Source organism: Syngnathus acus, chromosome 20, assembly GCF_901709675.1.
Source record: "Syngnathus acus chromosome 20, fSynAcu1.2, whole genome shotgun sequence".
Taxonomy (NCBI): Eukaryota; Metazoa; Chordata; class Actinopteri; order Syngnathiformes; family Syngnathidae; genus Syngnathus; species Syngnathus acus.
The window spans coordinates 685230-708911 of record NC_051104.1 but is presented as its reverse complement, the minus strand read 5'-3'; positions in this window follow the sequence as shown (position 1 = coordinate 708911).

Sequence of the window (23682 nt, the reverse complement as noted above, 5' to 3'; positions counted from 1 at the left end):
AACGAGCTGCCATCATCCTCCACGAGCAGCGTGCTCGAGTGGGCCAACGCGAGTGACATGCCAAACACGAAGCCAGCCCAGCTATGCGTTCAATGGCGCCTCATCGCATTACATAAGCGTGTGCGCGCGCGTGTGCGCGCGGAAACTAAAGTAGATGGCCATAAGCAAGCACTTTAAATGCATGCGCATCAAGTCTCAGTCATATGGAAGAAGTCGTGTGCTTTTTTGGGGCAACGTGTTTCTTTTTGCTTGCAGTTTTTTTCTTATTTTATTTTGAAGTTATGGGGAGAGGGGGGGGGAAGGCAGCGATGCAACAAAGCGTTGACTGTTATTATTGTGTATTATGTTGGTCCACGGACTGTGCGTAATTTGCGGACGCGCTACACGTGACGTGACTATTTTTAAGCTCCTAAATGCAGACCTGCAACTCGCATGGAGGGGAAAAATAGTGAACGGTAAAAAACTAACAGGCAAATGTGAGCAAAAAAAGAAGAAACGTAAAAAGAATGATTTGGACGCAATTTATCCGCGTAAACTCACGAGACACGTTATTAGGTACACTTGCACAGTGATTCTGAACATTTTGAACCTTATTAAACAATTTAATTTTGCTACTCTGTCAACAATGTCAACTGCAGTATGGGGTCCGCAACGAGAGGGATGTTCCTAATATTTAGACGTTGTGGACAAGTAAGATAACATATTGCATATTTTACATAGTTCGTCGAAGTTGACCAATGCTTCATTAAAAAAAAAATTGGGAATTAATAATTCAGCAGTTGTAGTCTGCAGTGCAACATTGCAAGCTGTCTGCAATAGTTTGAGTTTGGCAGCCAAAATGTGCTTTACATACACTTGGTCCTTTTTCTGCTTTGATTGTTTAATCTACACTTAACATGGGTTTGTAATTACCGTGTTAATTAGTGTGGTTTGCATTACATCAAGCTCACGTTTCATAAAAATCAAAGGTAGGTGAAAAGTACAATTTGCATAGAACGTTGTGAAACGTAATACATTAATTGGCTGCTCGAATATTAAATTGTGACTTTGATAATTCAAAGGTATGTTGTGGTCTTTTTGTACATTACACTGAGGTGTAGGCAGACACACACAGGCACATACAATCTTTAATGTGGTTTAAAAAAAAAATGGTTGTACTGTACGTGTACTTGGGAGGCGCTGGTTCGATTCTGGCCTCAGATACATTTCAATCCAATTTTGTAATCTAAAAAAATTATATCACTTTCTTTTTTTCGTTTCAACATTCACACACAATTTTTACAGAAAATGCACATTTATTGCCTTTTCAAATAAAAGCCTTCATCATGTTTAAAATGTAAGCCATACGAGGCACTGGTTAGCACATTCACCTCACAGGCCTAAGGTGCAGGGTTCAATTCCGGGGTTTGCCTGTTCTCCCCGTGCCTGTGTGGTTTTCCTCCAGTATCCTTAGACATTCCAAAGACATGCATGGTAGCCCCATTGAGCACTCCAATTTGCCCTTGAGTGTGGTTGGGAGTGTGAGTGGTTGTTTGTTTATGTGTGCCCTACCTGCGATTGGCAACCGACCAGTCCAGGGTGTCCCCTGCCTACTTCCCAAAGTCTGCTGGGATAGGTTCCAGCACACGACCATCATGAGGAAAAGCGGTTCAGAAGATCTATGGTACTTTTTAAAGCCTTACGATACATACATGGTCATTTAAAAAAAAAAAAAAATACGAAACAGGGTCATTCATTTTAAATAAAGCCCGATTATACATGCTCATTTAAAAAAAAAAAACCCTCCTGACTATACATGGTATTTTTTATTTAAAAAAAAAAACTGAATATACATGGTCTTTTTTTCTAAAAAGAAAAACAAAGCCTTAGTATACATAATTTTTTTTTTTTATATATGGTCATTGTTTTTCTAAAAAAAAAAAAAGGCCTACGAAACATGGGTAAATCCTTACTATACACGGTCATTAAAATAATACAACAGTCTGTCTTATACATGGTGTTTTTAAAGACTTACTATACTGTACATGTTTTTTTTAAACAATTTCTGCTGAAATTGCACATTTTCTACTTATATAAGCACACGACTGATTGGGCCATTCATCTGCAGCTCGTGTGTTCGTTACGGTGACGCGCACTGTGAAGTGTGACCCCCGTAACATCACTTGTGTTGTCTGACACGCTATTAGGACGGCATGGGAGATTTGTGGAGACCCCGAGTGATGTCGCGCAAGGCCGCACCCCCCAACCCCCAACATCCCACCTTCACCCCCATTTTTCTTTTTTTTTCTTTTTTTTCTTGGACATGTTGCTTAATGAGGCCGGTCCAATTAGCTCCCTGCTGCAAGCTGGGGTGGAACCTAAGCAGGGGTCTTGGAACCCGAGGAAGTGCCTGGCTCAAGGGCCCTCCCGTTAAGTACATGTTAAATGACTCTGAGGTTCTCTTCGGAACATTTTTGGATCTCTGAGAAAATATTTCCACGGACCACTACAGAATCCTGTTCCATGGTCATGATTAAATTTTATTCTATTTACCATCTTCGAAGGATCACAAAAATAATCTGCAGACTCTAGTCCGACAAACATCTTGTCACAATAACACTCGCTTTGAATAACCGGATGGACCAAATTCTTATTTCGAAAGTTCCCAGCCTGGAGGCCGTGATCGTTTTGTCGCTGGACAATTTCAATTTGCAAAGTCCATAAAGCAAAATGTGAGCGGAGAGTTTGGTCAGGGCCACATTTCAACTTGACGTGGTGATAAAAGGGAGGTGCAAAATGTAGCGTCGTCGCCGCTTCTCCACATCTGCTTACGACTACGCACCAACGTCTGCTTCCTGCTGAGCCTTTCTTGAATACCCCCATCATTTCCCAATAGATTAGTTTCTGTTTTCTGGCGAGGTATCAGGTATCTGGTGTTGAAATTACAAATAAAAACGTCTGCCGCTACCAGAACAGAGAAATTCTTCGACTCTTCCCAGACGCGAGCATGTGACTTGGTAAGAAATCATAGCGCTACCACAAAAGACAACAACAACAAAAAAGCGCTTAAATCTTTCATGAATGTCACATTTTTCCTCCATCAAAGCACACCACAAGAACTTGGTGTTCAATGATGTGCTTTTTGTTTTTTGTTTTACTTCTTTGTTGTGCAACAGATTTGAATCAGACACGTAATGGTCACGTCATTAGGGGCACAGATGCAACACAAACATTTCTGCAGTTACAAGGAAAGTCAATAAGTTCTGTTTATGTTGACCATAACATTAGCTACAACTTCTCAAAATGACGCAATATCACTATAAACGTTTGCTTATATCAGCACTATCAACAAAAAGCATGCCGGAGTGGCATTTTTGCTCTTGACTTCCTTCAGGAATATTCACAAATAGTTATGAGGTCACTGTTTTGCCGGTGGGAGGGGCGGTAGGATGAGAACGATTGGATCGGAATTTGGCAAAGAAAAGCCGGTGGTCAGCTACCATCAAGCAATGCACGCACGTCAGCCTTCAGCAGGTGGACGTGCAATATGACCACGGATGGATGCCAACGTGCGAAGGATACAAACAAAATCCAAGGCGGGAGGGAATGTTATCAATTACCAGACTAAAATAAAACATTGAATTCAGTCTTTAAAGCCGAAATTTGGTTATAGAAGGAATGCAGAAGCAGATTATTTTCCTTATTTACACACAATGCCTGCAATTGACTTGTGGTCTATGTGGAAAAAGTGCATGGCGAGTCCACACGAGCACCGTACAGCTTTTTTAAATTTTTTTATTTTCTTTTAATGTCAGACTCCATTGATCAAAGCGCAGCCGTGATCCTTCCAATTTGCTCCAATCAACAATTTCCAAATAAAATGCCAAACATCTCCTTGTACATAATAAGACATGTATATCCAATTAGGCGGCGCTGCCTGTTGCTCTGATTGATCATAATCGGGCCAAAGCCGCTTGCTCGCTCTATCCAGGTGTTTGCTGTATATTACGCTTGCGCTTGCTTGGATTCATCAACTAATTGTGCATTTCCCACCTGTGCGTCTTGCATGTGACCAGAGGAGTAACGCCGCCGCTTTGCTCACAATTGAATGCAACCTGTTCTATACTACTTTAGATACACCGATAGACAAGTTGAAATCACTTCTAGCTTGCCATACTCATGTAATTCAACTAAAAGCATTCAGCTATCACAATTGCTTCTGGCGTTCCCCAAGGGTCTGTCTTTTGCACCCTTTTGTTCGATTCGTTCGAGCTACTGACTTGAACAATTGATAAAGAAAATAGTTCTGTTGTTGAAGTTGAGGTATTTTATCAATCATCCGGTCAGACTCAAATCAACAGCTTTCATTTTTATTGATTACTGAATATATTCAGCTTTGTATAGAAATTAGTGTTTATCAGTAGAGCAACAGTTTAAGACAGCAAACCATTGAAGCCACAAATGCAACAAAATTCATCTTAACATTTCAAAAAGAAACATTGTGATCTGGTTCAAATGCAGTTTAGAGTACAGAGGCTCCGAGTTACTACTGCATATAAAGCGCAGCGCATACAATGCTGAAAATGGCCGGCAGTGATGTCTTATCATGTGTTGACACAAACAAGATTCCATGTGTAGTTTAATCTCTCACCTAGTGAATAATCTGAACATGAACTGCATAAAAACGTCACGGTAGCGTCTCCTCGACATGCTATGTTTGAGATTGTTGCAGCCGCGGCGCAGAGGCGCGCGGGGAAAGTATTGGGGTCGGCGGGGGGACGACACGGGATGGAAGAAGATAAGAGCGGACGCCCTTCATCTCACTGGCCGCCGACAGACGTAAGTCAATTTTGCTCTCAGCGGGAGACTTTCCCTGGACCAACTTTTGGCTAAATCCAATCAGCTGCCAGCGGGACGGCCGTGTTGCATGTTACCGTGTCACTTTTTGCTTCCAGACGCATCATTTCTAATCATTCACTGCATCGTGGACGCCTCTTCTGACAACATTAATTATCAATCGAATCGTTTTATGTATCGGGCTGCGGGTCACCTTTTCTGTCATTAACCTCCCAAAAAAAAAAAAAGCTAAAGGACTATAGCGCCATTTGAATAAATATGCCTCACCACACAACATATGGTTTGAAAAGCAAACAACATTCCATTCATTTTTTATATTTTTTTTTTGCCAAGGTACGAGGGGAGACAATGACGGTTGAAGACAACTCTTGCTGGACTGCTCTGGCGTGGCGGCCTAGCGTGAAATTTCTCCGTCTGCCAGGTGCGAGTTCCCAAATCATTCTTCCCTCAAAACACCCATCAACTGACCTGACAGGCAAGATGGGCCTCGTTGAATTCTTTTTTTTTTTCTTCATTTGATTGGCTTAATTCCATCATTCCTCATTAACGTGTGCTATTTTCTTATATTCAGGGGAATACTTCCGCGGCGGCTGTCCGAGGTGAACCCTTGACTCTCAGGTCTCTGGAAGCGCTTAAACTCTGTCCGGATCTGGAGTCACATGGTACGTGTTTCAAGGTCATCTGGTCCAAGTTGGCCCAAAAGAAGGATGTAATAAAAAAAAAGAGAGGGGGTGGGGGTAGGGGTGGAAAAAGGAAGGATCCATCTTCAATTTGTGGAATTGCATCGTTATGCCTGAATGCAACGTTCCTCGCATTTCTGGGTGATCATTTTAGACTCGTACAAGTGTCAAGTCCACATTAGTCCACATATGGTTTGTTTTGGAGTAGGTCTGCACGCCACCATATGGATGGCCCAGAACTGCACCAGAGCAAAAAATTGGTCCCCAACAAATTAAGAAGAAATCGAGTAAAACAGGACACTCTTTGGACTAATTGAATAATATACTTTATTTTTTTGATAATAGTTATATTTGTAAGAGAAGAAGGCATCTATTCCAGAATAAAAATATACATTAACAAAATTCACAATTCACACATTATTTAATCTGCTAAAATTATGACTTCTCATCCTGACAAAATACACTTAAATGCAAAATATTTGTACAAAATATGAATTGGTTATTATAATAGCACGACTTCATTGCTACAAGATTTCGAGGTATAAATAGCAGTTATGATCACAAGAGGGAAACAATCTTTTGGTCTTGAGCTCTGGGCTACAGTTTGGCATCATTCTCTTTAGCAAAGGTAACGGGGATTTACTATCCCAAAGTGTACATTCAAGATTTTAATTTAATTCCTCCGTTTATGCAGTAAAGCGCATTGGAGCGTGTGCACCCGACTCCGTATTGAATGCGTGAATGTGGCTGATTGTCGGAGGGCGACGGCATTACTCGCTAACTAAATAATGCAGTTTAGTGCCATGGCAAGGATGAGCAATGACGCCCGCGGGGGGTCTGGACAATGAATACGAGCAGTGATGAATCTGCTGTGAGATAACAACAGGCCTAAGCATTTTTTTTTTCCAAAGGATATTAATACCCTTTATATTTTCATCCCCTTCATAAACTCCAGCTGTATTGGGATGTTTATGTTGGTGCTTTTGTTTTACCGCCGGGTGTGACAAATGAGTATACTTACAATGCAGAACATGTGAGGCATAATAGCTTCTTTGTTTTTTTTTTAACCTTAATTCTGATATGAGCAAATAAATTTTCATTTCATTCATTATTTGTTTAGCAAATCTGTGCAATCTGCTGTGTGCAAATTGCAGTGGCGAGTTACTGAGAAAGAAATGATTACAATACGGGTCCTAAAGGCTTTAAGGTAAGATGTAAAAACTTTTTTTTTTAAATATTTTGGTTGGCTTTGGATTTATGCAGAAAAAAAAACAACAGTCACCAGGATGCCAACGCCGAATGTGGACTAATCAATCATGTTTGCGTGGCTGCACCTGCGTGTGCCCAAAAGAAGCTAGCAATAGTTGTAGCAGCTGGCAGGTGCGCCCCAAAAACCTGCTGGAGATCACGGTTGCTATTCATGAAAAATTCCTCAGCCAGATTTGCTTGGGAACATAATGTCCTCAGACGCTAAACGCAAACAAAACTCTATTTTCTTTTTTTTTTTGTGTGTATCGTGTCAAGGCCAACACGTGCTCCCTGGCGTACGTTGTTGCGTGGGCCACTTGAAGGTAGTCGAGATTGAAAGTGTCGCGGCAAAACATGGTCTAACTGCTCCCTGGAGAAACGCAGTGATTGCGCTTCAAGTCCATGAGGTGATATTATGCTTTAATGTGTTGTTTTACTCCTCCGGGGCTTTTTCCCCACCCGACATCTGGCGTGCTTTTAATTCGATGACGGCGCCGACGCCTCAGATTCACTTCATTGCCGATACGGCGGACTCCCCTGCTCTATCGTGATTCACCTACCGTGGCCACACTATCGCACTTTTTTTTCTTTTTGGTGTACTTCTCGATAATATAAATCTGTCATTTTGGGGGACTTGCTGCTAACAAAGTAAAGTTGCTAGGCTGCGTTTTCCGAAGCTTCCCGTGGTAAAAGCCGCAGCCCGAAACTGGGTTTGATTTGTTAGCGTGAGTGCGCTGAGGGCAGCGAGGACCGTCCATGGGAGCAAAACAATAGGCCATCACTAATCAGCGACCTCAAGGTTGCCATGAGGTTAATTGTAATGCAGGTGGCACGAAGGAAGGGAGGGAGGGGGCGGGGCAAAGAAGAGCCACGGACCTCTTTACTGCCTCGTTGGCAATTGTGCTCCAAACGTGACGTTTTTTAATGTCCTCTACAGTCAGATATTTCCATTCGCCACTTATTTATCTCAGCTCTCAGCATCGCTACACCTTTGACTTTGAAAGATGAACGGGAGTAAAAAACAAGAGAGAAAGAAAGGGAGGCGAGTGGATGGCAAACATGTCTGCGGCTGCCAAGCAGGAAATGGTCCTTGCGTTAGTTCGGCTGAGGATTGGACGGCAGCCAGTGCATGGCCATGGCTGAGTCTTGCGGCGGGAGCATGCGTGCCTATGTGTAAAGACGCCAGAGTTTATGTTTGATATATGAAAAATGAGGTGAGATCCAACAGCGGGGGATGTGCTGATGGAGCGCCGACGGAATGTTAGTGGCTGAGAGGCGGCCGTTCTTCTGCCAAGAGCTTTACATCATCTTTTGGGGCTTTCACTTCACTTATAAAGGCAACATTTGATTGAGAATGGATCTGGATTCGGTGTGTTATTGGAAATCCAGCCCGCAAACTGAGGTAACAACAACAAAAAAGAAGCTATTTTCTATTAGCAGAATTGCTAGCAAATACAAAGTAGTAGACCCGATTTTAACAGTCGATAAAGCCCTAATTGTTATTATTCTCCAATTACATGAACACAAAAGCTATTGACCGACGGCTGGAGCGCTATACTTGTCTACTGTGATCATGTGCCCAAAAGGCTAATCAGCCTCAAAGCAGCCTTCTTTTTTTTTTTTTTCCCTTGCTACGTCTCGCGTGCAAAATGATTCATTCCGGCTTTATTTTTTAATCCAGCCATCCCAAACTTGCACCATCCAAATAGTATTAACGTAGTGATTAGGGCGTGTAAATTGCAAGCCTTCTCATATACACCTTTCATCTCTCGCCCGCTTCGACGTGACCAGGACCAAAAGCAGATAAAAATGGTGTTGTTGAGAGAGACTCCAAGGCTGATATTTACCACGTTCATCCGGATATGTGACATTGAGAGGGACAAGCAGAACCAGCGGGGCGATTAAGGCCCCATTATCATCTGCGCCTCGCACGGGCAGGAAATCTGTCGAGCCGACTGACTTTGAAATCAACCTCTTATGGGGAGTCGCGAAGTGAGGCGAAGCGTTTTGAAAAGCGAGATGGTGCCTACCTGCGGCAGATCACCCTGTCACACAACGCGGTTCTTTCATCTGCTTTACAGCCAGAGCCTTGCTAAGCTGTGAACCAACATGTCCGTCCTGATCTCAAGACCTTTCAAAACAAAAGCGAATGGAAAAAGGTGAAGCATCTTCAAGCTGCTCTTTAACAATCAACAGTTTGGTCATTTCTTATTTGTCAAGCTTTAAAAAAAAATGTTTTTTCAAACCTCTGTATCTGAGGACCAAGACCCCACATGTGACAAGTCTTAAAAAAAAAAAGAAAAAAATAATGATTACTCCAAAGTGCCATCGCTTGTCTCCGGTGTAGCACCTGACTAGGAGGTGTAGACCTTCTTAGGCTGGTGTGAAATCCTTTTAAGGCTCACTGATGGAGAATGTGACATCCAGCTTCTCTGTTACCTCCAGTGTGTGTGCGTGTGTGCGTGTGCGTGTGTGTGTGTGTGTGTGTGTGTGCGTGTGTGTGTGTGTGTGTGTGCGCGCGCGTGCGTGCGTGCGTGTGTGCGTGTGTTACAGTAGGGAGGAACTTTTAAGCACACAGTCTTGATTTGGAGACGCTAACTATATTACTTGATTACAATGTTAACCAATGTTATTCATTAAGTACTTTGCATTTCCACTAGGGAGACTTTTAAGGCTTTTTATTTGTGCATTTGTTGAACATATGTTATGGTATACTTTACGGGCTTGATTTCATGGTAAGGCCAAATGAGCTTCCAGTTAATGATATTCATGGGCCCGGCCCGGCGCTCTGCCTTGAAGCTTGAATGTACTGCTAAGCTCCTCCTAGCCCCCCCAATCCCCGTTCAAACCGTTAGTTAGTTAGTTAGTTAGTTAGTTAGTTAGTTAGTTAGTTAGTTAGTTAGTTAGTTAGTTAGTTAGTTAGTTAGTTAGTTAGTTAGTTAGTTAGTTAGTTAGTTAGTTAGTTAGGCCTTTTCATTCCTTTCGGAACATAGGCCATCGATGAAGAGTTTCCACCCTCGTCTGTCTTGTGCCATTTTCTCCAGCTGTTTCCACGACAGTCCCATCTTCTTGACATCCAGCTCAGTGCTCCTTCTCCAGTTGTTTTTGGGTCTCCCTCTGCTTCTTTCGCCTTGTGGGTTCCATGTTAACGCCTGTTTGGTTATAGCCATGTTGTTTTTTCTCAGAGTATGTCCTATCCAGCTCCACTTCCTCCTCAAAACCTGTATCTATTGTTTCTTGTTTGGTGTGGTCCCATAGGCTTGTGTTGCTGATGCGGTTGGGCCAGAAGATCCTGAGGATGCGTCTTAGGCAATGGTTTGTAAAGGTTTGCAGTTTAGCGGTGATGTGTTTGGTGGTCCTCCATGTTTCTGATCCATATAGCAGCACTGTTTTGACGTTGGAGTTGAAGATTTTGAGTTTAGTATTGAGTGAAATGGTTTTAGTTTTCCAGATCTTATCTAATATGTTGAATGCTGTTCTTGCCTTCCCTATTCTTGATTTCACATCTTCCTCCGTTCCACCGTCCACTGCAATTACACTTCCTAGGTATGTGAATTTGTCTACCTCTTCCAGTGGGCAGCCCCTGAGGTTAATGGGGTTTGTGTTTTTGTTGTTTACTCGCATTACTTGGGTTTTTGCTCCGTTTATTTTTAGTCCCAGTCCTGCTGCTGTTTTTTCGAGTAGTTGGCTGTGTGAGAGTAGAGCAATATCGTCAGCAAAGTCCAGGTCTTCTAGTTGTTCTGTCAAAGTCCATTGGATGCCTGTCTTTTTATTGTGGGTAGTTTGTTTCATGATCCAGTCAATGCATAGGAGGAATAGAAACCGTACGCTAGTGGCCTTGTTTAAAGAAATGAAAGTCACAGTACCAAGTGTTGGACGACTGACTCCATTTTTATTTGTGATCGCCAAAGATTTTGTGATTGCCAACACAGACACTCAAGTGTGTTTCTCCTACCTTTTGTTTTCTCATGAGCCTCCGTGTCACGATCAAGGGGGGCTTTACTAAAATGTCAACACTTGGAGTCACAGGCCGACATTTCACATAAGACAATGCAGCCCCTAAAGCTTGCGTAATTAGTCTTGCACTATAAATCAAGGGGTGCGATTCTATTTCGCCATGCTCTAATTGAAAAGTACTTTTTTTTTTTTTTATAGACTGCACAGGACGGTGATAGATGTGGAATCAGGCACAAACAGTTTGAACCACTCAGGCTGTGATTGATCAGCCCCTCCGGGATGTCGGGTGGATCTTTCCCCCTTTGGGCCACAAGATAAAAGCCTGAACAACTCCCCGGTCTTGTTGTACGTCCCGATTGTGTGCGCTTGTCACAGTTATTATGTGGCGCTGTTTGACCTTGAAGTTTCTGTGTGCATTCGGGCCGAGATGTCTCCGAGAGTTCTCTTTTAAGTCTTACCTTTTTATATGCCATTGACGCCACTGTACACACACACACACACACACACACACACACACACACACACACACACACACACACACACACACACACACACACACACACACACACACACACACACACACACACACACATGACATCAACGCCCCGCCGAGGAGAGTATTTGCATGAAAATTTAGGTGATTTATGACTGAATTCTATTGGTTTCTTATAATCGGCCGGCGCATTTTTGCACAGGGCTTAGTGGTGGCCGGAGTGATGCCACAGTACAGTGCTGGAAGCAGACTTCAAAGAGTCTCACCAAAAAGCCCAAATCCAAAAGGTAGACCAGCTGGCATGTTTTGTTCTGCATTTCTGTGTCCCGCTTTTCTTTCCCCTCTTGGCATCTTTCTTTCCCGGAGCATTTGCTCGGAAGATTTACACGTTGTGTTGTGCGGTAAAAACAAGAAGCCAGAAGGAGAGCGAGCCACGCCGGGGATTCGGGTTTGAAGTGTGGTATTTCAACAGGGTCGGGAACTGATTGTACCGGCGCCGGCGATGGATGTGGCTGTTTTAGAAGAGGTGGATCGGAGGGGATCACTCGGCATCTGGCCCGACACTCTTGTGTCACCTACCCCCGCAGTAGGGGCCCCAGCAGGGGGGCTCCGCTGAAAGGCAACATAAATTTCAGAGGGGGAATCAATAGACTGTGAGAATTGGAGGAGATGCATCGCTTTGGACTCTCTGACTGTGACCCGACTATAGACAACAATCTTCGGCTAGAAGGGGAAAAACAACAAACCGACGCTGGTAATAATGACGTGACAATTTTTCAACTAGATGCTCTTTGAGTGCATACAGTAGCGACTCTAGTGGCTGAAGCGACAACAGTCACGTTAGATACGGAAGGGGGGGGGGGGTATTCTCCCACAAGATGTATAAATAGACGCAGCCACTGTGCTCCCAGTGTCAAAGTTAGGACACTCAGCAGGGTGCACACTTCAAAGTGACCGAGGAAATTCTCCAAAACAACTGGTGGAAATTTCAAATCAGCATTCTCTCTGAAAGCTGTGTGACCTGTAGTCCAGCCTACAGTCACATTCTTAATATGTGTCACCGGAGGGAGCTTTCGATTAATTGGCAAGATGAGGAAAATGGAAGAAAAGAAAATAGCAAATAAGCAAAGGACATGAATTCATATTTGAATAGAGTCTGAAATGACATTCCCACACACTGTTCCCCCCCAAACATCAAAGTAGTGCCCCCGCTGAACATTATACTGTACAAGACAGTCTCCACTGCCGTCCACTTCTCTTTCTAATACGATTTCAGGCGTGAGTTTTATGAAGGAAAATCTCGGCTGGAGATTCCCGTTTTTTTTTTTTTTTTAACTGTGTTGTTTCAGGTGGGAGGCAAAAAGTTTAACAGGAGGGACGTGAGGGGGGGCCATGTATTGCAGCGAAAATCTATTGATGTTACAAAGGCCGAAATGACAATGAGCGGGGCAACATGCACTTTACAGTCACATTATTGATTTTTTACAAGCTTCTGGGGATGAACAATCATTTGCATCGATGTGGGAGCTGTGAATGAGATTATTGCTTATACACATTTGATAATAAAATGATTATTTTCCCCTTTTGGTTCATCTGCAGATGGAAACAATTGTGCTAGCACTAACCTAAGCTAATGCAGCAGTAAAGTCACAATTTAACAAAATATTTATATGAACAAGCTATTGGGCATTATTTTTTTTGTAGAAGCGGTACAGAAAATGGACGCATCTGACATTTGTGTTCGTCAATGACTCCAATCATCAAGGCGGCTAACAGATTAAAATAGTGGAAATTTTCTGACGGCCGAGCTTCTTGCTCGGGTGCACGTCAAAAGGACGCCAGGAAGGTTGAGGAGAAATAATTGTGTGATCTGTCCTTTGGCCCTTTGGCTGCCCTAATCACTCAAGACTGATTCAGAAAATGCAGGCTTGAATGTCAGAGGGCCTCCTGCGGAGAGGTGGAGCGTTTCCGCCGCCTTTGGACAGTCGCCGCCCGGTAATCACCGCTCGCTCGCTCGTTCTCACCAACCTGGCCCGGCCCGGCCCGGCACTCCAGTGCTCCCCCTGATTGAGCACCTCCATCTAACAAGGTGCTATTGCTGGAGCCATGTTCTGACAAACCGGCGGATTGATGCCCGATCATCACAGGACATTGCCTCACCCCCCTCAACCCCCCGGCTCAGCCGTGCGTGCGGAACGAAACCTTAATGGGAGCATCGCACCTCAAAAAATCTGATAATGAGCCACATTACCTTTTGTTTGAAATCATCTTGTTGCATCTGAGGGACATTTGTGGCTTGATGACTAGTCTTCAGTGTGTTACATCAACCGCTTGTATCTTCTAAGTATGGTTAGCCAGAATTTGTCCATTTAATTCCGAAAATATCTTTCAAAAAAATATCTTTCAAAAGATTATGAGTGAATTTCATTTGTTTTAGTCATGAAAATAAGAAATAATAGGCATGAAGAATGGAAATGTCTTAAATGATGTTCTCCCATACCTGAGATTAAAACGAACAACTGTTTTTTATGTGAATTGCTACTAATGACTGACTCAGCTGGACTAAATGCTGTTTTGAAAGTTAACTGCCAACCTCGAACACATTACCTCATTTTATTTGAAAAAAAAATGCAAATTCAAGGCTTCAGATCAAAATAAAATACCAGTGTCAACTGAAGCTGACAGAAAATTCTCCAAATATTTATGACACCCCACATAGAAGCTAATTTCCTGACTTATGAACACATTCTGGTGACGTTATAGCTCAAATGCTAACACAAGCAAATAATCTGTGCCTCAAGTGTTCACATTAAGCTCGTCTTTATTAACGTGGTACTGCCCGAGCATTTCCGTTTGCAACGCGTGAAGATTAAGCGCTGACTGCATTTACAAATTGTGATCAATTGTCCTTTTATACAAAACTGGATTTAAAGTGTCATAAATGTCGCCATGCAGTACAAAATAATAGCCCCGTTCAGATTCCCGATTGTCCAAATTAATTGTCGGCTTGCCTCCAGTCCTTTAACCCCTCATCTGTTTACATCTTAATATAATATTGTTGATTTATCTGTGATAAATTTGCCGCTGCAGACGCTCGCCGCCCCGATTGTGAAATTAATAGACAATTTTTGAGGGGGGGGGTCATTCTCGTGGCGGCTTTGAACGAACTGTGGTAAGAAAGCGGCAGAGAGAAATAATGTCCAGCGTTTCGGAAAGACATTTGTCATTCAAGACAGCCCATATGAGGCCGTCGACATGTTAAGTTCCCGCTCAAATCAGAAACTTTCTGGCTGCGGAAAGGAAAGTAAAAAAAAAAACAAATACGTTGGGCTAATTTTCAAAGGTCCTCATAATGAGACGGCCGGCGTTGATTAATACTGCATTTAGCAGGCTTTTTCCTCTGTAATGAATTGGGGCCATTAATCAATAAAGAGCACGGCACTCGGAGTAGACGGGGGACATGCTGGCTGCTAATAGGAAAAGCCAGGAAGTGGCACTTTGGCGGGCATTGACCACCCCGGTTGAGGTGTTCATTGTGCACCTGCCTCCGATGCAATTAAATGACATCATTAATCAGCATCCCTTTCAAACAATGATGGCCAATTGCGGTCTGCACCCTTTTCATTTGTCAGATGATAAAGCCTTCGCTATCAACTTCAAAGATTTAAAGAAGTTTTTTGCTAGCCCTGATTGCGTCTTTTTAAATACGGAATACTACTAAGAAACAACACATGAATGTATATCTCTGACTAGTAGCTGGCTACCTGAGAATGTTGATTTCCTACATGCCACAAAGCAATGTACTTCCGTTCACACTTGATGAATGAGAAGCTGCGGGGCAATGCTAGCAGGTCTCACTCTATTGTGCTGATACAATGCTGGAAAGATTCGTTGATCAGCTACGGAAACATGATTTAAGAGTCAACGCTTTCTGACTCCGATGCTAAATGGCTATTTATACACCTCTAAACAAAGTGAGTATTTTTTTTTATATCGGGAATAAATCTGGCTGGAAATGAGAGCTAACTTCCCCCTTTTGAGTTCATAACACCGGGGCGAGAGCAGAAGATTAGCGAGTTTAATATGCACCGGAGGGTAAAGAACATTCTATTACCGTCCGTCGTGTAGAAATAACCCCATAAAGAAAGCCAGATAGCAATTTGGGGAACAATTTTCAATATGATTTTTATGACACACACTTCTACTTATGCTAATGAAGTTGTCGCGGCGCTTGTTCGTGAGCGCTAATGCCGAGAGCTCATCGTTCAATTTGAACGAATTACACTAAACTGTAATGCATGAACTTCATTAATGCTGCAAATGAGAAAACGCGTGTTATTGCATTTCCAGACCAGTGGCTGTGGCTTGGCGTGTTTTATATTGTTTTGATCTAATTTTGGAAGATGCAGAGGGAAGCGCTCTCTGAGGTATACGGGGACGGCGCCAAAATACAAACAAACAGCGGGGGACGCTTATCCAGCGCCGACGACAAAATCTCATTGAGGAGAGAGATTGTGCCGTTTATGCGTTAACTGAATAAACATCACATCCATTGCGGCTCGAGTGGGTTTAGTGTCACGTGGGCATCAATTGGGTGTAACAAGATGACATCGTTATTTATTACTCCCTGAATCAAAATGTGAAATATAACAGATTTTTTTGAATGGTCACAAACTAGTTTGTCTTTGCTAAATTACATTTTTTTACTCAAATAAAATTGCAATGGTAAAAAGCAGAAATACTTGTAAGTCGTCTGAGCACGAAAATAGTCAAGTGAAGAAATCAACGGTTGCGGTCGATATCAGCGAAAGTAATTACCGTATTTTCCGCCCTAAAAGGCGCACCGGGTTATAAGGCGCACCTTCAATGAACGGCCCATTTTAAAACTTTGTCCATATATAAGGCGCACCGGCTTATAAGGCGCATAAAATAGAAGCTATACTGCATCAAACTGAGGTTGACTAGGGTTGCGGTATGCATCCACTAGCCAATAACCAACGAGCCCTCTATAAACAATCGCGTTTCTCAAACGATCTCCTATAAAATGATCAGAACTGACTAAAGTTCGATCTAACGCATTGGTACTACTTACCTATGTTTCCCTTCCATATCGATCCGTAGATTTACTCGAAACATTAACAGAGCAGCCTATTTTGACATGAAATAGCCTGGTACGTATAGCAGCTATCGCAATAGCATTAGCCATCCGCAAAGTCTCACGAGCCTCAGCGAAGTGTAAACAATCGCGTTTCTCAAACGATCTCCTATAAAATGATCGGAACTGACTAAAGTTCGATCCAACGCATTGGTACTACTTACCTATGTTTCCCTTCCATATCGATCCGTAGATTACTCGAAACATTAACAGAGCAGCCTATTTGACATGAAATAGCCTGGTACGTATAGCAGCTATCGCAATAGCATTAGCCATCCGCAAAGTCTCACGAGCCTCACCTCGCAATCTCCCATGAGCCTCAGCAAAGTGTAAACAATCGCGTTTCTCAAACGATCTCCTATAAAATGATCGGAACTGACTAAAGTTCGATCCAACGCATTGGTACTACTTACCTATGTTTCCCTTCCATATCGATCCGTAGATTTACTCGAACATTAACAGAGCAGCCTATTTTGACATGAAATAGCCTGGTACGTATAGCAGCTATCGCAATAGCATTAGCCATCCGCAAAGTCTCACGAGCCTCACCCTCGCAATCTCCCATGAGCCTCAGCAAAGTGTAAACAATCGCGTTTCTCAAACGATCTCCTATAAAATGATCGGAACTGACTAAAGTTCGATCTAACGCATTGGTACTACTTACCTATGTTTCCCTTCCATATCGATCCGTAGATTTACTCGAACATTAACAGAGCAGCCTATTTTGACATGAAATAGCCTGGTACGTATAGCAGCTATCGCAATAGCATTAGCCATCCGCAAAGTCTCACGAGCCTCACCTCGCAATCTCCCATGAGCCTCAGCAAAGTGTAAACAATCGCGTTTCTCAAACGATCTCCTATAAAATGATCGAACTGACTAAAGTTCGATCCAACGCATTTGTACTACTTACCTATGTTTCCCTTCCATATCGATCCGTAGATTTACTCGAAACATTAACAGAGCAGCCTATTTTGACATGAAATAGCCTGGTACGTATAGCAGCTATCGCAATAGCATTAGCCATCCGCAAAGTCTCACGAGCCTCACCTCGCAATCTCCCATGAGCCTCAGCAAAGTGTAAACAATCGCGTTTCTCAAACGATCTCCTATAAAATGATCGGAACTGACTAAAGTTCGATCCAACGCATTTGTACTACTTACCTATGTTTCCCTTCCCATATCGATCCGTAGATTTACTCGAAAATTAACAGAGCAGCCTATTTTGACATGAAATAGCCTGGTACGTATAGCAGCTATCGCAATAGCATTAGCCATCCGCAAAGTCTCACGAGCCTCACCTCGCAATCTCCCATGAGCCTCAGCAAAGTGTAAACAATCGCGTTTCTCAAACGATCTCCTATAAAATGATCGGAACTGACTAAAGTTCGATCTAACGCATTGGTACTACTTACCTATGTTTCCCTTCCATATCGATCCGTAGATTTACTCGAAACATTAACAGAGCAGCCTATTTTGACAGGAAATAGCCTCGCGGGTACAACAGCTATTCGGTGACGCCCCCTGACTACAGTTGCCGTAATGCTGGGAAGCGATGCGACCTTGTAATTTATTAGTCGTACTAAAACGTACTGAACATTTTGGCAGAGCACTGTGTACAACCAGTATGGATCAACAAATTCATCAGTTGATCCATATATAAGGCGCACTGGCCTATAAGGCGCACTGTCGGCTTTTGAGAAAATTTTAGGTTTTTAGGTGCGCCTTTTAGGGCGGAAAATACGGTACCTGTTGGCTCTTCATTGGTTTTCAAAGCGAACAAACTTGGCTCAATGACTTTAATCCCTTAATGTGATTTCGTTCGCTGATTGAGGAAGCCGGAAAAAACGTCCTAATGTGTCTGGACAGACATTGAGAATCAGGTTTGATTCTTTTAATTGCAGTGTGAGCTTCCGGCACATTTTTCATGCTACGAACGCTTGATGTCGGCAGAAAAGTTGTAGCTAATATTATTATTATCATGATTATTTGAATCACTAAGAAGCAAAAGCCAGTTTGTAACATCAAACTTTCCTTTTCTGACTCCTCTCTGTCTTTATCTGCCACTCGCAAAATGAGGACACTCCCAAGTTGTCTGCAAGAGCGCTGACACGTGCTATTAGGCATTTTGGAGGAGTTGTCTTTGCCCGTTTATTTGCAAGGTTCGGGAAAATGAATTTAACATCACAGGATTAGAAAGCGCAGGATTTATTGTATCCATCAACGGAGCACCGAGTGACACTAAGCTGTCTCTCAAGTGTCCAAATGATACTCTCAAATTTAATGAGATCTTAAGCTCTGCCAGAATATAATTAAAAAAAAAAGGGTGAGAGAGGAAGAAGACAGCAGAAAAATGTCTCCCAAGACGCTACAACAAACTTTGCCAAGAGCTGTAATATGTAGAAACAGTGCAAGTGGGACAGCCAACTAGTGTTTGGATTGATTTCATATGAGGAGATACCTTCACCATTAGAAATGCTGAATATTTCCATTGTCCGCATCAAACCTATATAAATACAAATCCATGCAAAAATGGCACAGATCTGGCCCGAGTTTGACACCTATGTTCTAAAAGGAAACATTTTTGCCATTTTCTGGACACGGGCCTTGGTGTTCCCAGCGGGAGAAGGTGATGACTTGGTCTGTGGCCGGCCAATGTTGAGCCACCACATGTTCCTTCACCCACTCTCTTCCTGTGGGTGGAGAAGTCACAGACCTTCTGGCTCGCCTCCCAGCCAGCCGTCACCTTTGCCAGCGAGCGGTAAAACAAAATGCTGTTTTGATTTCTGCTTGTCTGAATCGTGAGGGAGACACGCGATGGACAAGTCTGCCTTACAACTCTGAGATTCGGGATTTGAATCTTGGCTTTGTCCATGCTGGACTTTCTCTGGGTAGCCACAGTTCACAAACAAATTCACGGAAGACTAAATTTTCCGTAGGTGTGAATGGTTCTTTGCTTTGCTGGCGACCAGTTCAGGGTCCGCCTCTCCCTGAAGAGGATATGCGGTATGTAAAATGGATGCATACATTCTGAGTATGCAAAGCAACAACATATGATGCGTCAGTTTGCCGCGTTAGCTTTATAAGAGCACCATGAGGCGTAAAAAGCCAAGGACCGCCCAAAGGAGCCCTTGGCCGTCACTTTGAATGGACGCGAGGCAGTCAGGCTGAAGGCTTCCCACTGACTGGAGAGGAGTCGTCGGCCAGCCTTTCCTTGTCAGAGGCGGTTAAGGCAGTCACTGATCCTAATGCCTGCACTGTTGCAGCAGCATTCCAATTTCTAATCACTGCGTGACTTGTCAGACTTAATGAGGCCAGTCGGGGAGGAACGGAGCGATAATGAGAGTGTCACACGCTGACCTTGCTTAAGATCTGCATCCACGATGGCCCTCTGGAGATGTAAACAACGCTAAGAGCGCAAAACCGATCAAATTTAAGTTTAAAGTTTATTCTGATTCCATGTCTATCATTTGCAGAGTGTGGATGGCGTGCGCTCCGTCAGAAGCATCTCATTCGTGTTAATCCTCAGAGTGGAAGAGGGTCAAGCGGCAGGCATGCTCGAGCTGGAGTGGAAAGGTCAACACTCAAACTATCCCAAGAAACCATTTACGTAAATCTCAAGAGCGTCAAAACAACACCCTAACTATAGCCACAAAACCTAATCAAAGAATTTCTCTCGGAAGGCACCCCTTCAAATTCTGACCCTGCGCACATTTCCCACAGCTTTTTACTAGTATCCCCTGGAAACTGCTCCACATTCTTTAAACTCTGGGAAAAAAAAAAAATCGAAGGGGGGGAACGGGAAGAGACGAAGGCTTTACACATTTTAAAATGCACTTTGATCACACATTGAGACAAGTGACTGACCACCATCCTGTTCATATCCTTGGAGTTCATAAATTTGAGTTTATTAGCGCATTTCATTTGAGATTTTCAGTAACCCGCCAAACAAAAGCCACCTAGGGAATAGCCTTTGTTTCCCGCTGGAGACTGACACTCTGCTTTCTTAACAACAGGTTAGCAACTTCTCATCACTTGCATGAATCGAGGGGGTCATGAGCTCCTGATGATGAATGGCAGCCAACCTCTGTCGAGACGCTTTTTCCACCATGTCACCTCGCCGTTGCTACGGCGGCCACAGGGGCAATTTAAGCATCAGCGTATCCACTGGGAAAGGGAGGGGAGACGAGGGCCGACGGGTGCCCTCTCGGGTAAGTGGCTTTGCGGCGGAAAGCTGACGCCTGCCACTGCCATCAAGGTTGTTGTCACCGGGCGGCTCTTAAAGCGCAACGCTGCCACGTTTAAGGATGAACGCCGAACGGGGGGAGGGTGGGAGGCGAACGAGAAGGACAAGAATTACAGGGCGTTAGGCGGCAGGGAAATGAGTTCTGCGAATATTGCTTACATGGCCGGGAACACGGGGGAATATTACCTAATCAGTCAAATCCTTGCGAGCTGACACCTCTTGTGCGGCGCCCAACGAGAGACCCGCCTGAACCCCGGTGCCTCCCACCCACGGCTCAGCCCTGAGGGAACCCCCCTGAGGGTGGATCTGCTGGTTGGGAATTTCTCCTTGACAGACACTCTCAGAATTACTCTAATGGTTTTGCATACAGTGCAGTAAGGAACGACCGGGGGCTACTTTACCCTCAATTAAAAGTGCACCGGTGAAGCTGCATATTTTGCATTTGGCAACAATGTACGTGTTAAACTGAAGGTGATCTTAATAGGATTTTCTGCGGTTGGGAACCAGAGATTAGGAGATTTATATGGCGGATGTGCAGAATGTGAACAGGGGAGAGTTTTAATCTGGACTGGATTAATAATGCCTGACTGCTGCAAGAAGAAAAAAAAAAATAAGGTAACGGATGAGACATCAAAAAGAAATAATTACTTCATTTTAAAGGAGGTGTGAACGAGCACATTACATGCTAATGCTGACTCCATACGAGAACATTTTGAAAGCCTTGGCAAATCTAACTTGAGTTATTTTTCACTCATGGAGAAAAACATTGTGTACAACAAAGTAAATTTCAAAAGAATTAAACATAATGTTCCCTTTGATCAATCAAGGGAATGCAGTAAAATACCCATTTGAGTGTTATTATGCCAACCCAGTGCAATGCTGTACAGTGCAAAGTACAGTGTATATGCAAATGATATGCTAATGAGCAGAAAGCCCTGATGGAGCAGCGCACACCAGGATGTAGTAAACCTACTAATGTTAAATATATAATCCATCTGTAATCAAATTTGACAGTTAATCAAAGGAGACATTGCAAAGGCAGGCGCTTGGACAGACATAAGTAACCCCTTCAGCGTTTGCATAATAAATGTCACACTTTAATGATGCTTCTATTAAGCCAGGCCGCTGACTTTATTAATGATTCCGCTGTTTGTTTAGTTAGAGACGGCTGCTGGGAGCGATAGTTATGTCAAGGTTGAGGTAGTGGGTGGGTTTAAAGGGAGACATTTTCAAGGAAGAAGGTGAAGGGAGTCATTAAGATAGGATGAATTCGTTTTCTAATGATATTCAGGTGCTTTTTGCATGACAGCTGCTTGGGCACATTTAAAGCACAGCGGCGAGTGAAGGAGTCCTTTTGATGGCGGACAAAGGGGGACTATCATTTACAGAAAGTGGGCTTCAGCCAGAGAGGGTGCGAGTGACACGTCAACAAAACCCGCTTGGGCTTCCTGTAAGGACGCCTGACTACAACAAAGCCTCGGACATGTGCTCCATCTCTTCCCCTTCAATGAACCCACACCGTTTGAGGAGTGTGTGGAAATATGGGGTGCTCACATACAATAAGTACTCAAGGTCTACTGACTGTTTCTATCCTATCAACCCAGGACGCGTGATAAGAATAGGTTAGTGATAGCACCTACTGTAATTGTAAACAAACTTCCGACACAAAGATGAAGGCCAAAATCCCCCCAAAAAGGAAGAAATTGATTTCACATTTCGTCTGTTAGTCAAAACAATAATTTTATGAGCTCTTGGTTGGTCTGAATCTAATAGCTTCCACTAGCACCACCCGCGAGAGATCCACTTGCTGACAAGTACATTTGTAGCATTCTTTAACCATTAGGAGTCCTCGCAAAGCCCGGAGTTGACGTTACATCTTGTGTTTATTCTCAGGATTACATGCTTGGCCCTAGCAGACACGGGTGACACGCTATTACACGCTTCTCTTTCCGGATGGTTGTTTCCGGATCAGTCGGAACGAGGCAGAATGCCACAAAAGGTTGGTGGGTCTAATTACTCAGGCAACCCAATTGTCCCCTCCTCTCAACGGCCAACACCTAATCATGATATTGGATGTGCATCCACATTCCCGGCGTGTCTCCCTGGCTTTCCAGGAGGGCCGGCAGCCTCAGCGCTTAGCGGCTTTGACGAGGTCCCCTCCGTGCTCCCTCGCCGGAGAGAACACAGCCTTCGCTTCCCCTCAGCGTCAAACTTTAACCTTTCTCAACTTTAATTACACTAAGTAAGTTGGGAGTGCGCGGCGGTGCTGTCTGGCCAGTTCACTTGGGCGGCTGTGCTGATGGGAAGCCCGCATGGGTGCCACGGGCTCCCGCTGCCTCTGACACAGTGATGCTACACAACACTGACGCCTGCGCTGAGCTGACGCTTCCTCCTTTGGCTGCTTCCTGAAGCTGTTAGACTGCTCAACGATGACAGCATTTTTTTATTCCGTGATTAGCGTTAAGAGCAACCGCACCATCAAAATAACCATGTTTAGCCACGCTAGCTCGCTCGGCAATATTTTTTTGGTCTACCGCATATACCATCCACCATGCAGTCTAAATATCTTTGGAAATCAGAGATCAACAAACACTCAAACCTCGGGTGTCAACCAAGTGGATTTGCTGTGTTGAGAACAAAGGCATGCTGTTAAAAGTACCTTGCAATGTCAGAAACTCTTTGCGCTGATTTTTATAAACAACGGCGGAAGCCCGACTCGGACATTTCATCGATTGGCAGGTTCGTCGATTGTTCCCCTTATCATAATAGGCACCCTTTTAGTCAGCTAATTCTGATGACGAATTGGACTACCACAGAACGCAAAAAAAAAAAAAACGAGTTACCGTGGCAACCACGTCTTGTCAATCACTTGCAATCAGCCTACCCCCCAACCCAATACCACCTCTCTCTCTCTCTCTCTCTCTCTCTCTCTCTCTCTCTCTCTCTCTCTCTCTCTCTCTCCATTGCTTGATGCGTCAAGATTAGACCCCTCTCAACGGGGGGTTAGAAAACAGTCGGAGGAAATGAAAGAATCATGTGCGAGTTCTACAGCCCTTGTTGGAAAACT